At 39.2% G+C, this 18,175-nt stretch overlaps 1 protein-coding gene across 1 annotated transcript in view; it reads left to right on the forward strand.

Annotated features, from left to right (window-relative positions):
- The window catches only part of LOC145774117 (endoplasmic reticulum disulfide reductase DNAJC10-like), a 69,997-nt gene that overhangs the window by 42,264 nt on the left and 9,558 nt on the right, over window positions 1–18,175 (forward strand). The window lies entirely within an intron of this gene.

Raw genomic sequence — 18,175 nt, forward strand, 5'->3', positions numbered from 1 at the left:
TGCAGGGGATAATCAGGAGAGAAAGGATGGACAATTTTTCTCTCAAAATATTTTAAATAAAAATTTCACACATTAAATTACAGCATCATTGCACAAAGTTTCAGACTACTATTGATTTAGGCTGAAAGTATCCTACTCTTAGAATGTCCAGATTTAACCCTATCTTAGTAAGAGTTGTTTTCGTATGCGAAAAGCATGTCACCGCCTATCTTAGCCCAGCGCTAATTAATTGCTAATAACGGGAGCTATGAAAATCACAGAGCCAAAATATTTTACAAGATAATAGCCATGTGTATTGTGTGTGTAGAAATTAAATTTTTACCCAACAAATTTATTGAAATAAATTGTTTGAGATGAAAAAACGTCAGAAAGTCGGTTTTTATTCTAATTTCCCAAAAATAGCTTCAAAATTGAAATTCTTGAATTATAACATAGAGTAATGCTAAACTAAACAAAAATTACTTTTGCTCAAAAATATAAGCCATTTTTGGGCGTTTTTCATTTCAAAGTCATTGCACTTACATTAACATAACTAGCATTGCACGAAAATGTCTGGCCCCCTGAGACAAAATGCTCATTGTAAAGGGCAGGAAGGTAGAAAAATGACCAGTGTAGGTTTAAAAAATTTGCAAAGAATAAATACTAAAAGTCAAGAAATTTTGCATTTCTAGCATATTTCCTTCTGTGAAATACTTCACTACTAGAGTGGGGCGTCCTCATAAAGCCCCGTGTCGCTACAGATAGGGTTAAAGAGACAAATAAATGACAAATACTGAATATGATTGTTTTTCAGTACTGGACACTGGTCACTACTTAATAAAAGCATGCTCACTCCTACTTGTTTTAATTTTCCTGTATAAATCATTTTATCTCAAAACCATCTGTAAAGTTTCGAAATGTATATTTATCAACACAATGTACCTAAATCTGATTTACAATAAGATGTAGTTTTAAACTGATTAACCAAGTCTACAGCTGCATATGTTGTCCAATCACAGTAGTGGCATAGCCTGTATACAAAAAATGTACTGGAAAGGGTTTGGAGCAAAATTTCACCATGCTGGAATAAGCCACCTTAAAATTGTATCATGATAGACTAACAAAAAAACGCATATATACATTAGCAAAATGTAAGTAATGCAATAAATTAATAGTGATCTAAACACCAACTCGATGTTTTTTATTTACTATAACCTAATCCCTTCCATGCGAAAGCCTACACATTCAAAAGTTATTATCTTTTCGGAAAATCAGCTACAGCATCACTCACATCAGATGTAATTTCAGTAAAGCACAAATGAGATTTTGCAGTTTCTTGGCAAACAGATGTAGTTGCAAAGAATTAAAATCTTTCAAAGCTTACTTTTAAGGATATCCTGTGAGGTCTGAATTGTTTAAATCATATACATTTGCTTGTGAACAACATAAATAGCCTCACATTAGGCTATAGCTAATTTATTTAACATGCATTAATGTACTTATTACCATCAGGTTTAAATCAAATAGGTTGAATTTATTTTTATCAAACAGCATCTCAATTCAATTGATTGATTGTAGTTAGTAGTATCGTTTTCGTCCCGGACGTGTTAAAGTGCCTCTGACAGGTAAATAAATTCGCTAAATTTACCTAAGATACCAAAATAATGACACCAACAAACTTCCCTGACTGGCAAATCGTAAAAAATACCAACAGGCTATTAAGTTACACGCTTGCAAACTTTTGTTGACTTTTGCCGAATCTGGCACTCATGCAATTGCGAAAATAAAAACGGCAACACCACTGTAATGTTACCATAAGTAGGAAGGATACATTCTTTCTCTGTGGTGATTTTGTAAGGTATAAAATAGTACAACTACTGCAAAACGTGAATGTGTGGGGCTCTGTTGGTCTCACTCTAAAGCATGTGCAAAATAAGAATTACCAAAATGAAAAAGTAAACTTATTAATACTATCAGGTTCAGATCAAATAGGTTGAGTTTATTTTTATCAAACAGCATCTCAATTCAATTGAAATTGCAGTTTCGTAGGGCTACAATTTGGATAATTTTTTATTTGTCCTAATCTGGCTATAGCCATTTGCAGTGTATCAATAGTAGCCTATCTCACAAACAGTACCCTTAATTTATGGTTGAGCCAATGCCTACAAATTGCTGTTTACGTGACAGTGTCAAACTGTCAGCGACAAAGACCGTGTGCTATCTTTTCACGCTTTCCATCAAAACAAGGTGCTGAGAAGAAAATGGTCAAAGTTTTCTTCAAGTGTTCGAAAGTGAGATTGGCCATACAAAACTAGTCGTTTATCGACGATCGAAAACAAGAAAGTCGTGACACTTTGAGAAATTCCCTTTATTGCATTTTCAAAGCCTATGCACTAAGGGCTATCTACTACTATTTTACTACTATAGTCACATATATTAATGCTCAAAGTAAAAGCATTAATGAAATTTAAAAAAGAAAAAAAAAGTTTTTTTGGCCTTTTACTGCAAACTGTAAAAATACACTTACGACTTTTTTGTTTTCGACCGTCGGTATGTTCACTTCACTGAAAATGATTTTGTTATGGTGGTGTGTTTGCCACAACTAGCACTCTAGGTGGTGCGTTTGCCACAAGTGCGAGTCTATGCCCCAGCCTAGTGAATGTGTATGTTGCCATGAAGTGCCACAGACGAAAGAACTTATGAAGAAAGACGCATCTAGTTGTGTTACAAATTTGACCGATTTTGAGGCACACTTACATTAGCAGTGGGCTATAAATGGGCAAATTTTTGTTTTGCTTTAGGGACAGTTTTTTGTGTTCCATTTAGCCTATCTCAACATAAAATGACAAAATTTTTGGTCTGAGTTTCAAGAAAAAAGTGTACAAGGCGAAAATTCAAAATGGCCACCATTTTCCCGGAAAAATCTCGTTTTTAGCCATAACTTGGTCATTTTGGGGTATTTTTACCTGGTTGTGGTGTCTTACCCTATGTTTGTGGTGTCAGGCAATCTGTTTGAACAATAATAAGTAAACTATAACTTTTACGTGTAGAGCTATGATATAGTTTGACAAGATTACCCACTTTTTAAACTTATTTTGTGGTTTTTATTTCGATCATCAGACTACAAACTGTATGAAATTGTCCTGCCTTGAGCTAAATCTATCAACAAATTCAAACACAAAAAGGCACTCTGTCAGGAAGTAGCAGGTGCAAATGCCTTTGTAAATAAGAAGCCCACAACAAAAGTAACTTTACACTTTGACACTACACAGAGAAGTAGGATAACGGTGATTGGCCCTGTCTCATCTTAAATTTTCGTGATGATGATTACACTGAATGTAAGATGATCTCTCTACATCCTCTCTTCTTTGCATTTGAAGATAGAGACCAAATAGTTGCCCTTTTATGTTGAGACGATGAAGAGACTACAGGTAGCTGCCAATGACCCTCGCTGGACTACAGTACGTCTATGGGAGCAGATTGGTGCCCTCATGACAGATGCCACAAGCAAAAATCTCAAGATTGAGATAGGTGTTGCAGAACAACTTGCATCAAAGCATGTGCCATATTATTTGCTTTGTAAGTCCCATACATATGAACGGTTTGATACAGACAATCTTACAGCTATAACTGCTCTCGAAAAAAAATTGGTCTTTGTAAACTCATTGTAAAGAGAGAGCCAGCATTGTAGGCCGTTACTTGCCAAGACACCGCTAAATAATCTTGTTGGAGCTTGTAAAATTTACCTTGAGAATGATTTCATCATAGCAGGATTCAAAGCACTTGCAAATTTTACATGTCGAGTGACAATTCCCTTCATTAACTGTGTAGAACGAGCAAGCCAGGATTTGGTAATTGACATCCTTCCTCAGCTCTGCAGTGACCTTGCTGAAAAAAGACACACACCCTTCGGGACTACCATGTAGAATGGACACAATGTGAAAATGGAAGACAATGCTCCACAAACCGATCTTGATTATATTCTTCTTGGAGAGATGTGCATCCAGCCTGGAAAAGGAGTAGACCTGCAGTGCAAGCTTGAGTTTTGGGGTGTTGATCTTAATGCTGCTCGAGCAACTCCTCTCTATACACTGGTATCAGAGCAACGAAAAAACCTGCCGACAAACAACTTGAATGCAGAGAGGTAGGCCTACTTGGCCAAGCTTGGTTATCTTGCTTCACAATCGGCCAAACACTCAAACAGAATGTTCAAGGCAAAGAGGATCAAAGATGACCTTATGCTATCAGAAGGACAAATCACTGAAGTTGAGCAGTCATTTGTCAACCACTACTATTTTCACACAACTAGATTTAATTGAGGTAACCTGAAGCAACAAGCAGAAACAGAAGAAAAAGCGAAGGTAGAAAGAGAATTTATAAAAGAAAGTGACAGCCAGTGATTTTATTGACCAACTCCTTGTGAAATGTAAAAAACATGGGGGGCCTTTTACATCTGTCCATGAAGTAAACACTCTTATTTCTAAAAAAGTCACCTGAGCTAAAGACATTCTTAAGGCAAGAAATCCAATATCAGAGAGTAACCTACCAACATGATGCAGATGTCCGCAGAGATCTTAACCAGGTCAACAAGGTATCCCAAGAGGAGATGATGGAGAACCTCACTCCTTGAAGATGATTTCCAAGTTGAGAAAGCAGTGGTCTTCCCTTGTGAAGAGGAAATAGCGCAAACACTTACAGAAGCTAAAGAGGCAGAGGGTCGGGAATCGGGATAAGGAAGGTCTGGTATTCCAGGCAAACCAATCACTTCAACTGTCATATAGGATGTGGGAGAAAATAAAAGATGGTACGTTGGGTTTTACCTCAACGATAATGGGGATGGAACATCTGACGTGTGCTGGCACAGGAGATGAAACTTGGCAGTGACCACCTGGCACTGATGACATTCAGGACACCATGGAGCAACAGATTGTCCCTGTGACAGTTTCAGGAACTTCAGTCTTTTCTCAGAGAAAACCATGTTACATTTTAAACAATGCCCCTGAAATTGAAACTGTATTCAAAGAAACAACCGAATAAAAGTGAAAAAAACGATAAATTAGTATTAAGTCAACCTCCAATTGTCAGTGACTTTTCTGATAAGCAATAACAGATTGCCTGACCCCACAAACATAGGGTTGGACGCCAGAATCACAGTGAAAACAACCCCAAAATAGTGAAGTTATGGCTAAAAATGTGATTTTTCGTGGAAAATAGCGGCCATTTTGGATTTTTGCTCTGCACACTTTTTTCTTGGATACAAGATCAAAAATTTTGTCATTTTATGTTGAGGTAGGTTAAATAGAATAAAAAAAAATGTCCCCAGACAGTGTAAAGTAACAAAAAAAGTATTTTGACCCATGTATAACCCACTCCTACTTACATCCTGCAGTTCTGAGAACTTTTTTTATGAGGAGCAGGAAGAACTGGAGAAAAGCCAATAAACCGAAAGGATAAAACGGAGACCTATCAAATGAGTAAGGATGCTACATTAGGCTAAAAATATCCTAAACGCTAAAGAATGCACACTAAAAGAAGTGATTTTATTTCGTTACAGGCAGTGTCAGTTAGTTGCCCAGGCCTTAAAACTCGTGTTTTTTTCCGGCAGCCATCATGGCCTACCGAGAGCTCTTTCTCAGTGGCCAAATCTGCGTGCTTGGAGGCCAAAATACAAATAACGATAACACAAGTAAATAGAATTAAACTTGCAACGATGCCAAAATGATCACTTAGTGTTGTTGAGTCTGAGCGACGTCCTGCTATACGACTAACGACACTAAATTGTTTCAACTGCTTGCTACTCAGTAAGTTGTTTCAACTGCATACCGCCTTTCATAAAACCTGACCATTTATACCCTTATGATGTCACCATTGAGGGTGTGAAGTCACTGACCCAGAGTGGAAACATTTCTCAACTCTGAAGACATGTGTTTTCCCCTCGGATGTCAACTAACCTACCCAGACAACAAAATCCGTCATTTTTACTTTGATTCTAGGTTTGCAGTCGTTAAATCAGGGTGAAAATGACGAATTTTGTTGTCTGGGTGGTTCTCATTTGTAACAACGATTCAATGTCCGACAACATTGAATCGACATAAAAATGACAATATTGCCAGTCGATGTAAGTTAGCACTTCGGATTAACACTTTGTTAAAATAAACAGGAATTACAAACAAGACTTATAGCTAGTGATCGCAGCTGGATATATTCCATACAATAGCAAATGTTTCCGCACAATACAACAGTGGTGATTATGACGCACTGACCTAATTCTGCATCACTCTTCGATACTATACATTTTCGACAGTTAATCCACGATCATTCTATTGCAAAATTAAATAATTAGCTAAAAGAAACCGGCAGCCAAATTGGCCTACTGAGGAGGTAGTACCGGCGATCATTCAAGCACTACTTAGTGGCGATGGCTGCTGGCTTGGTTGCCTACAGGCATGTATTGGAGTGGATACCGTACTACACTACTACAAGGTGATGCTCTCGGAAGCAACAATCGAATTGTGCTGCCGTCATGCATTGTTTGGCAAATCCTAAACAATTTTTCAAGTCCAGATAGCCGTTACACTGGATTTCAATGGCCAACTGAAGGCACATTATGAGAGAGAGAACTTTTATTTATTTATGAATAGTGAATATGGATGATGATTTGTACGATTTCTTCATTTTTCACTTTAAGTATATTTTAGGTTTTGTAGGAACGTATCCAGTGCAGTTTTATTAAACTGCAAAAACAGTAAATCTTTGAAAAAAGCAACCGCTTGTAGCCTTGTACCATATATGTACCAACTCCAACCAAACTGTGATCCACCAATTACATCTAGGAAAAGTGTTCCCATTGACTTGAGTCTCTAAAACATCATATTTTTTCCGAAAAGTTCCAAACTCACATCAGATTCAAAATCTTATTGATTTCAGTAATACGGTAGCCTAATCTAAAAGTTTCTCACACCTAACCTAACAGCACACAGGTCTGCATGAATAAAATGCACAAACACAAGCGGTGAATTTTGCATAAACTGTGCATTTAAACATCAAGTATTTGTAATGCTATAACTGCAGAATAATAATAATACACAGTAGTACAGTGGTTGTGTATTATTCTGCAGTAATAGCATTACGAATACTTGATAATACGAGTCCTTGTAAGCTACTACAGTAGCCTATCAATTGCAATGCCCAAGGGGTGCGCAAATACAAATATTTTGGAAACCCCTCTAAGAAATTCACAAAACCAGCGTTCACTGTACACTTTGTATCGTCAAGATAGTGCTCCAGTTTCCATTTCCAAGGCTAGTTATGTTATACGAAATACATTAATGAAAACACAAACCTACATTTCTGAATTAGCCTCCCCCCCTAATTTTTTTCTGGGTGCGCTACTGGTTAACAGTTGTTTTTGCATGGTTTTTTTCTCTTCTTTGTTTTTTTTTCTCATACTACTTTTGTAGGGCATGATATTTTTTGATGTTTGAATAAAACCACAAGAATTCACTTCTTTGCTTACATTTTTACAGAACTTACGTATGCTTATCTTGTTTGCAATGTAATGCCGATGCTTTACATTTGTCACATTAAAAACACGGGAAGCAGCTGACTCTATGACTAATAGTCTTTCGCTGCTCCCCGTCTGTTGTTGAGTATATTTGTACCGGTTTATATTTGTACCGTATACTATTTTTCGTAGCAGACAAAATAAAAGGTTTCTCTCTCTCTCTCAGTAGGCTATTCATATGGAGTCAAGTCAATTTATTTTGTTTTAACAGCGCCATATATATACAAACAAGCAGAGTAAACATAAGGCAGTGGAGAAGTAGGCTACTCTGCCCTAGAAAAAAAAATCACACATCAAAACATCAGATTTCAACATCAAGACATCAGACAGTTTGCTCAAAACATCAGATATGGTAACGCTGCTAGGAAACGTTTGTTTCATCCGTCGTTAACGACGCTCACTCAGGATGACATTATACCACCAAAGTCGCCCCAGAGCAGTGAAATATGGAGTTTCACTCGTGGTAGCCCTGCAGAGCAGTCGTTTGATATAAATTACGCCCTAACCAGTCGAGCTTCGAGGCAAGGATTAAAAAGTTTGCTAAGCATAATTCTGCGCTAGGAAATGCTTAAAAAAGTTACTACTGTATACTTGGATCCAACCTGTCATGGGCACTTTGACGAAAAATGATTGATTGAAAGCTACGTTGGATCACTGCTGCTATTGTAAGCAAATTGTAAGAATTTGAGCAGATATGACATTTTCTAGGCAACATTTCACATTGTGCATTCATCATAATAGGCTATTAAAACCTCTTTATCAACTGATGGGGACTCTGACTACGTTTACTTTAGATGAGAAGCAAAATGACATAACAGTTTCAGAACTCCGAAGTGAAATATCATATGGGCGTGAAAAACGGTAGCCACTTTAACAAGTCGAAATTCTGCCACTGAAATTGACTACAATGCAACCGCCAACCAATCAGAACGTGTTATAAGAGGCTACCGTCCAATTGTGACCCTTCTAGCACTCATCCAGAGAGTTAATGCTTGTTTTGAACTTTATTTGGTAATTACAGAAGAAAAAGAGCAATAGCAGTGGTGAGAATCGAACACGCGTCAATGAAATGACTACTTTCTAGCCCTAACCCTAACCCCTAAGCCAACCAGGTGACAAAAAATCCATCACTTAATTTGCTTTCTATGATCTTCTTTTCGCCATTTTTGACGTCACTTAAACCGTAGCTTATGATTGGTTGGCGGTTTCATTCTAGTCAATTTCAGTGGCAGAATTTCGACTTGTTAAAGTGGCTACCGTGAAAAACGTTTCCTTCATATGGACAAAGTTGCCAGACCGTAACAAAATTTCTAGTCAAAACAGGTTTCAAACCAGCCTATAAACATTAAACAAGCAAAAATTTTCAAAAGAGTCGAAAAAAGAGCCAAAGCATATTAGTATTTCATGCAAACTTAAATATACTAAAACCAGTTGTCACAAATTTAATAAACTTTTCTTTGTAAAAATTCAATTTTATTGCCATCACTACATTTTTTCTTAAAATTAGAAAGTGCAAATTACTTCATCGAATATTCATCGACTTCAATTTGTTCTTTACATTTTTTTATAATATTTTTATAAATCTTCTCGTGATTTTTCTTCAACATGAGTTTAGTAACAGTTAAGGTCCTTTGTTTTTTCGATTGGGTTATTTTGTTTTCTTTCACCAGTTCGGCATCGAATCCTATCCCACTACTCTGTTGTTCGATCGTACTGTGACAACGGAGTACACTGGTCATCATCAAGGTCTATGAGAGGGGGGTACAGAGGGTACGGCGTACTCTTGAGGGCCAAGGCCTGTGTTTGTTGAGGTCCGAAATTGTGGTTTTATAGTTTACGCGCAAAAATATTTGGTTAAAACTATCCTAAACGACTTATTTCAAGCATAAAAGTTGTTATTCTTTGGTCCTGGGGGGCCAGTAATCTAGCAAAATGACTCAGAAAAGTAATCGAGTGCTTTACGAGCAAATTAGGGGCCAAAAGTAGTAATTTAGTGCTTTACGTGCAAAAATGTTCTGTTAAAAGCACCCTAAATTAAATCATAAAAGCAGGGCATAAAAGTTAGTTATTCTCCTGTCCGGGGGGGGGGGGGGGGAGAGGCATAGTGTAGCAAAAGCAGATTTGAGAAAAACTCGGGCAAAAAGCCCGGGTGTTTTTTTGTGTTTTTTAAAACTATTTGATAAAGGTAGTTTCACGCTTATTTCACTACAAAATAAATTTCGGAGTTAGATAGGGACGGTACATTACGGGACGCGCAACTCCGTTGTTCCTTCAACATTAGAAGGGTCAATTGCCAATTTGACATTTTTTTTACGCTTTACTGCAGGCTTGCTTTCAACTAGAAACCTTAAATTACTTCAAAACCAACTTTACTCTTCTTATATAACCCATAAAAAGTAAAATATTTTGTAAATTAGAAAAAAACGTAACCCTTCTAGTGTTGCGGATAAGCCAAAAGCGAATGGTTTCGCATCCGTATAATCTACAATCCCTAGGAGTTAGAGCAAGAGCCGGAGTATACTTTCGGAGCAGGAGCGCAGCCGGAGTCAAAAAAAGTGACTTCTCTCGTTCACCTCTGCTAGTGCTAGGCATGTGGTGAATGCAAAAGTTAATGAATAATAGATAGGCCTATGGCTAAGATGTTGTTACGGCCAATCTCTATACAAATCAAACGTCATATAAAACCGTTCAGGTCTACTGAATCTTACGTCATGGAATTTTTCTTAAAAATGAGCCAAAATTGCACCATCGTTCGCAAGACTTGTGTCAAACCTGTTTAAACATGAAATATTGCATCACCACCTTTGAACACCTGTTTGAATTGCGTGACAATGTCTTTCACTATTACGTCACAGTAGGCTACTGCGTACGTGAGTTTGAGATATTAATATCTATTCTGGTCATTCGTAAAATTGTTGCTTGAAGTTAGTAGCAAATTTAACTGTTTCGCTTAGTGCTGCTAACTGGACAAAATTTCCGTCTTTTATCCAAGTAATCTGTTCTGTAGTGACAAGTTTTTAGTGGTGTATCGCGTTGCACCCCATTTTCGACAGCTTTGAGGCTATTTTTACAGAAATACAATTCTCGAATAGACGTTTCCTGAAGAGTGTTTCTTGTCGGTCATTACATACAGACGAACGGATCTGGGAATCTTATGTTACAATTTTCCCACGAAGAGATTATGGTTTACCGCTGTGACCAGATGTCAGACTACCTCCACAAGTGGAGACTCAAGCTCAGTAAATCTAAAACGGTGTCGACCGCTTTCCATCTAAACAACAAGGAAGCAAAGCGTGAGCTGACCATCAACATCGATGGAAACATTCTGCCCTTTAACCTCACCCCATCAGTCTATCTTGGTGTTAGTTTGGACAGGACTCTCACGTACCAACACCACTTGGAATCACTTCGCAAGAAAGTAACATCACGCGTTGCCCTTATTCGTCGACTGGCAGATACGAGCTGGGTTGCGACAGCAACAACTCTGCGCACCACTACCCTAACTCTTGTCTATTCCACCGCGGAGTACTGCGCCCCTGTATGGTGTCGTAGTGCTCATACTCACTTGCTCGACAACCCAACAACGATTGTATCGGGATGCCTGAAGCCTACACCTACTGAGTTCTTTCAGGCATCGCCCCTGCTGAGCTTCGCCGCAAAGCTGCCACACTCTCCCTGGCTCGCCGGTCACGCGAACCATACCACGCGCTCCACAGCTACATCACCAGATCGGTAATAAAGAAACGCCTTAAATTGAGAAGCCCTTTTGTTGCTCAAGCACAATCCTTGCTGGAGCACAACACCAGTGCCTCATCCTGGATCACCAATACCTGGCAAGAGGAGTGGACAGACAACACCTCCAGACTCCACACCTTTGTCCCCGACGCTGGACCCATGCCACTAGGAAAGGAGCTCAGACGACCTGCCTGGGTACGGTTGAATCTCCTCCGCACGGGTGTTGGGCGCTTCGCTTCCTTGATGCACAAATGGGGCCTATCAACATCTGCGGCATGCAACTGTGGTGCAGAGGAACAGACAGCAGATCACATCCTCTACTACTGCCTGACGTTTACTCCTCCAAGGGCAGTTGGCCTGTCAACGCTGGAGGACTCGACAATCAAGTGGCTGCTCGGAGAATGCCCGGACATTTGACCTCAATGAAATGTAGTCCAAAAAACTAACCTCTCAAATGAAAGAAGAAGTTAATGAAGAAAGGTTAGGATTGGTCAGATGATTAACTTGATTATGTTATGTTTGAGCCTTGGTAGAGAGCTTGGCTTGTACCAGATACATACGGTATAACACTCAGTAACGTTAACGCAATTTACATTAAACACATGAAAAAACTACTAAATCCAACGTTTTCGACACCACATAATGTCCTCTTCAGAAATACCTATAGGCTGCATCTGAGAGAAATAAATAAATGAATTGCAAATTTCACATTAAAGCTGTAGCGTAGGCCTACAAGCGACACCTTTCAACAGCACCATCAACAACTGACACTCGAATTCAATGCAGGATACACAAATTGGCGAGGGACATATCACATGATACGCACAACACAAAATAATAGTTTTATTGCAGCCTGATACCATTATTGCGCACAGGTGTCCAATTCTGCAGTAAAATGTTCTGTGGTGTGCAATACGCTTAAGCAAAACGTCACACTTTTTGCCCAAGACAAAGGGGGCCCGGAGTGAGAGGGGGGCCCGGAATGACTCTTCGTACCTCTAGTGAAAATTTCTCTCAGAGGCCCTGGTCATCATAGCTCTGACGAAATCAATCAATTCGTTGAGGTAAATCTTTGATTGCTGTTGCATTTGTAGTTAACTAGTTTATTTTTGACGATCCAGCAAATATTGTCACAAGCAAAGTGTAAAATACTCAGCAGAATTTTCTTCTCAGTTTTGCATAAACTTGCACCATTCAGCATAAGGTGTCTCGTACGGATGTTCGAGTGTTATTAAAACCGTACATTCTGTTTGAATAAGCCAGTAGTGATGAGGCTGAAATTGCTTGGCTAAAGCTTCAATAGTTTTTAAATGTTCATCAGTCTTTATTTGGGCTATTCTAAAATATTTCGTTTCTTTTACAAAGTTTTGGTGTCGTCTCGTTTCACTTTAAACGAAAGCCCATTTAGTTTCCTTTTGGTTTCGAAGCGAAACGTGTAGCCATTTGTTCATGATTCTGATGATTTGGTCGTTTCCCTTCGAATCCAATCCCTCATGAACAATCGTTTTGTTTCCACTGAAAACATGTCGTTTCGAACAACATAATTATTTTACTGCACCAAAAATATTTTGTAAAATTACACATCTATTTTTGTCAGGACCTAATATCCCCCCCTTATGTGCACCTTACACCAGCGACCTTCGAATCGTTGGTCCAGCGTCGAGATCCTGGTGTGACGTGGAAGATTGATTTTTACGCCAACTGGTGCGTACCTTGCCAAGAGCTGCTTTTTGATTGGAAGGAAATGGCAAAGGTAGGGATCGTAGATCATAGGGATGCGAAACTTCATCCGCTTTTGGCTTATCCGCAACACTAGAAGGGTTACGTTTTTTTCTAATTTACAAAATAATTTACTTTTTATGGGTTATACAAGAAGAGTTAAGTTGGTTTTAAAGTAATTTAAGGTTTTTAGATGAAAGCAAGCCTGCAGTAAAGCGTAAAAAAAATGTCAAATTGGCAATTAACCCTTCTGATGTTGAAGGAACAACGGAGTTGCGCGTCCCGTAATGTACCGTCCCTAGGCAAAGGTTTGATTATTCTTGTTCATTTTTTTGCTAGTCTTCCATCACCATCTAAATAAGAGAGTGCTTGTAGTAAGCCTGGTTTCGTTTGACATTTGTATTTTTTCCAAAGATGCTGCATGGAGTTGTGAAGGTCGGTGCCATCGATTGTGCAAAGCTAGACCATGAGCCGTTTTGCGCAAAGCAAATGGTGGAAGCTTATCCGAAATCCGCTTTTTTCCCTCACAAAAGCGGAAAAAATCAAACCCTCTTTATCAAGTGTACAACGATTGGGAAAGAGATGCTCACTCTCTTGCAGCGTGGGCACTTGAGTAAGTGTGAACTATTGCTTGGATTTTGTTAATGTAGCTGTACTGTAGAAGCCATCACTTCCACTCTGGTCAAATCATTAAATACGCTCAAAATTGAAGAATGTACTCGTTAGCCTACTCTTGCAAACCTCGATCATTTGTTCATCTTATTTTTAAGTTTTGTGGTCCAGGGGCGGAACCAGCGAGCAAGTGAACCTAAAAAGATAATGTAACGAATAGAATTAAGTAACAAAAGTAGATGACACCATTTAATGGCTTTAATAAACTAAATAGGCACTGCGTCTGAAAAACATAGCAGAACATAAATATACCTTCACGTAACAGCAACAGAAAACTATACTAGCACCACCCTACTTCAACCCAAGCAGCGTGTTAATAGTAACTCAACAAAGGTGTAAAGGAAGACGCGACCTTACACGTCAGCGGCGCCGCTGCAATCAACACAAAGCTTTAAGCAACAGAACAGAACTTCACGACATTCACCCCCGGTTAAATGGAAAACTCGACACTACATAAATTACATCACGGCATTATAACAAGTACAAGGATTCAAGCCAAACCCAGTAAATAAATACATAAATTGCAAAAACTAAGTCACGTATCAAAGCCATAGCGCACAACAGGACGGCGTGTTCGTGTGGAGCGACGTAACGATGAGTTTTGTTCAGGATTGGTAGGACCAGCTTCTGAAGATTCGACATTTTGTAAAATTGGAGCAGGATCCAAGCGAGGTTGAGCTGATTCCAACATTCCATCAAAATCAATTTCTAATGGCTCCGTTAGCGTTTCGTCATCATGAGTGGTGGTAATCTGTTTAGGATTAGGTGCTAAGTCACGCAATGATACAGTAGTTTCACGTCCATCATTGAGGCGTACGTGAGCGTATTGGTGGTTAGCTTCAATAAGCTCGGCATCTTCAACAAATAAGTCGCTCTTGTTTCGTACATGACGTTTTACATACACCGGTCCTGGTTTTAGCCAGGCAGGCATCGATACCCCATTTGAAGACTTACGAGAAGGATAAAACATACGCTCGTGGGGAGTGCAGTTTGTAGCAGTACATAAAAGTGAACGTAGCGAATGTAATACATCGGGTAACACGTTTTCCCACAAAGTCTCGGGTAGTTTTTTGACTCGCAGTCCCAAAAGAATAGCTTTCCACACTATACCGTTATATCGTTCTACTTGGCTATTGCCGCGAGGGTTGTATCTAGTAGACCGACTGGTCGGAATACCCTTTCCATGCAGCCACTCTTTCAGTTCGCTCGACATAAAATTTGCACCCTGGTCGGTGTGGACATACGACGGAAATCCAAACACGGAAAATAAATCACATAATTTTTCGATAACAGTAGATGCCTTCATGTCGGCACACGGATATACAAAGGGAAATCTAGAAAATTCGTCCACGATCACCAACAAGTATCTGTTCTTGGTGGCAGATGCTACAGGACCTTTAAAATCCATACTGATTCATTCGAAAGGTTGGGTTGCTTTGATGAGGTGTTGTTGCTCTTTGGGCTTATAAAAAGCTGCTTTAATTTCGGCGCAGTCTTTGCATTGCATTGCGACGGCTTTCACGGCTTCCAAAGAATAAGGAAGGTTTTTCGTTTTTATATATGCCACAATCGTGTAATACCAGGATGGCAAAGTGATTCATGTAGCAATTTTAAAGCGGCTTCTGATGTTGTTGTCACAGATGCCGATGTTGCTCTAGAGAAGGTGTCAGGTGCAGTGTTTTTATTTCCTGGTCTGTAAATGGTAGAGAAGTTATAAGGTGAAAGTTCCAAACGCCAACGTTGTATTTTATCATTTTTTACCTTGGAAGGATGTTTTAAATCGAACATAAAGGAAACGCTTCTTTGGTCCGTAATCAAGTTAAAGTGTCTTCCCAGCAGTAAATGCTTCCACTTTCTTAATGCTTCTACAATTGCGTAGGCTTCCTTTTCAATTGCTGAATGCATTTGCTCCGAAGTTGATAAGGTTCGCGCGTGAAATGCTACAGGGCGGCCGTTTTGATTTAATGTTGCGGCAATGGCAAAGTCTGAAGCATCTGTTTCTACAGTAAAAGGAATAGATTCGTCGATTGCTTGTAAAGAAGCATGGGTTAATTTCGTTTTCATTTTGTTCAAGGCAGCCAAAGCCTCACAACTTAAAGGCAATTTTTCTGTTTGCACGAGTGGCCTAACTGTTGCAGAGAAGTTAGAGATCCATTTGGCGTAGTAGGCGAACAATCCCATGATTCGCTGCAATTCTTTCTTTGTTGTTGGTACCGGCAAATCTTGCAATGCTTTGATACGTTGGGGATCTGGTTTTATAATTCCAGCTCCAACTTGGTAACCCAACAAACAAACTTCAGTGTGGTTGTACAAACTTTTTGCTTCATTAAATGTAAAGTGATCTTCTTTAGCAGCTTTGAGTAGTGCTGCGAGATTGTTATCATGCTCTTGTTGTGTCATTCCTCTCACGGTGATATTATCCAAGTAGGCATTCACGCATTTTAATTTGTGTTTTGCAATAAAGTTGTTAATTACTCGTTGAAACGCGGGTACCGCGTTTGTCAATCCAAATGGTAAGTATTTCCATTGGTACAGCTCGTGCGACGACTGAAATGCGGTATAACGGCGATCTTTGGGGCAAATTGGTATTTGATGGTACGTAGATTTTAAGTCTAATGTGGATATATACTTCCACTTGGCAACTTCATTTACTATGGATTCAATGGATGGCAAAGGGTAAGCGTCCAGCAAGGTATACAAGTTGATTGTCTGGCTGTAATCAATGCACATCCTCTTCTTTCCATTACCATTGTCGACGATCAAGGGCTGGGCCCTCCATGGGGAATTGCTTTTCTCTATGCGGCCTTCGCGTAATAATCGTTCCGTTTCGATTCGAATTAGTTCTTGGTCAGCCGATGAGAATTTACGAGTTTTAACAGCCATTGGTTTGCATGTAGGTAGCAAGTGTGAAAACAACTCAGGATATTCGACTTGTGCTGCAGGCATAACAGATGACACAAAAAGTTCAGGCAAATTACCATTAAATTGAAAAGTTACACTTTTATGGCGTTCGAGTAAATCATCGCCTATGATTGCGTCAGAAACCAATTCAGGCATAATAAGAAATTCTGCCTGTTCATAAAAGTGATTGGTAAATTTCAGTTTAACATTACAAATACCATAAATGTCGGTTTTTAACGAAGTGTTAGCCATGTTTGCAACGAAACGAAGAGACGTATATTTAATGTGGTTTTTGTCCACAAAGGTCTTGCTTAAATAACTGTTTGTACTTCCAGTATCGATTAAAGCGTTAGCGAAGACATCGTTAATTTTCACTTCACTTACTTACAACATGTTTAGAAAATGTAGAATGCAGTGTAGACATTGAAGCTAGACGAGGTGAGTTTATGCAATTGCTTGTAACAACACCCTTACGACTTAAGCAACACTTGGCATAATGGCCAGTTTTGCCACAATAATCACATTTTTCGTCTTTTGCAGGACATTGATTTCTGCGGTGCCAATTACGACTACCACAAAAAAAGCATGTAAACTTGTTCGATATGTGCTTTTTAGTTTGTCTTATTGCTGCGGTTGTGCGATCCTGGCTGGACGAATCTTCGCTTTTACTTTGAGTGTACTCATGTCGAACAGTCGGCAGCTCAGTTGAACAACTTTGCACAGCACACATGTTGTGGTGAGAATACGTTTCGGACGTGCTTTTTGCCAATTCTAAAGCTCGAGCCTTGGCGTAAGCTTGATCAAACGTTAAAGTCTGATTTTCGAGAAGACGCTCTCTTATGAGTGTGGACGAAATCCCACTGATTAAGGAGTCTCTCTTCATGTCGTCTCTATAAGCTACTGCATTGACGGGGACAAAGTTGCAATTTCGGCTCAGATTATTTAGACGTGAAACAAATTCGTCAATTGACTCACCGTCTTTTTGTTGTGCAGTAGCAAGCAGATGTCGCAAATAGATCTCGTTCCTTGGCTTGACGTACAAGTTTTTGAGAGCTGTTATTGCATCGTCAAAATTGTCGGCTTCAGACACAGTTTTGTAAGTGTTTGCAGTAAGGAAAGCTGTCAATATGTTGAGCTTGTTGACTGGTTCCTCTCCTTCAGCACGAGGCATGGCTTCTGTACGCAATGTTTTACAAGCCGTGTACAGCTCGGCTTGGCTAAGAGTTCTCCTTATTACGTCGGGATACACCTAGCTGCGTCCGACAATATCTGCAACCTCCACTTGTGTTAACGCGCGTCTTTCTCCTCACTGTCCAACAGCAACAGACCAATTGTTCGGAGTTTTAGCGGTTTTCTATTAAAGAACGAAACACATATGAATAGGCTATTGGCACAGAATACTAAATAGACAGAACGCTAATAATTTTGGTTTAGTTAGTTTGACAATATGGATCTATGGTACGGTACTATAATAAATTCACAATGTTATTTACCAAACTATTTTGTGTCCACGGTGCAGATAATCCAAAGTGACGCAATTAAGCGGATGATTCCAATATACAGCAACAAACAAAACAATACCACTGCAAAGGTCTAATACAAAGT

This window comes from Aplidium turbinatum, chromosome 7, assembly GCF_918807975.1.
Source record: "Aplidium turbinatum chromosome 7, kaAplTurb1.1, whole genome shotgun sequence".
Lineage (NCBI taxonomy): Eukaryota > Metazoa > Chordata > Ascidiacea > Aplousobranchia > Polyclinidae > Aplidium > Aplidium turbinatum.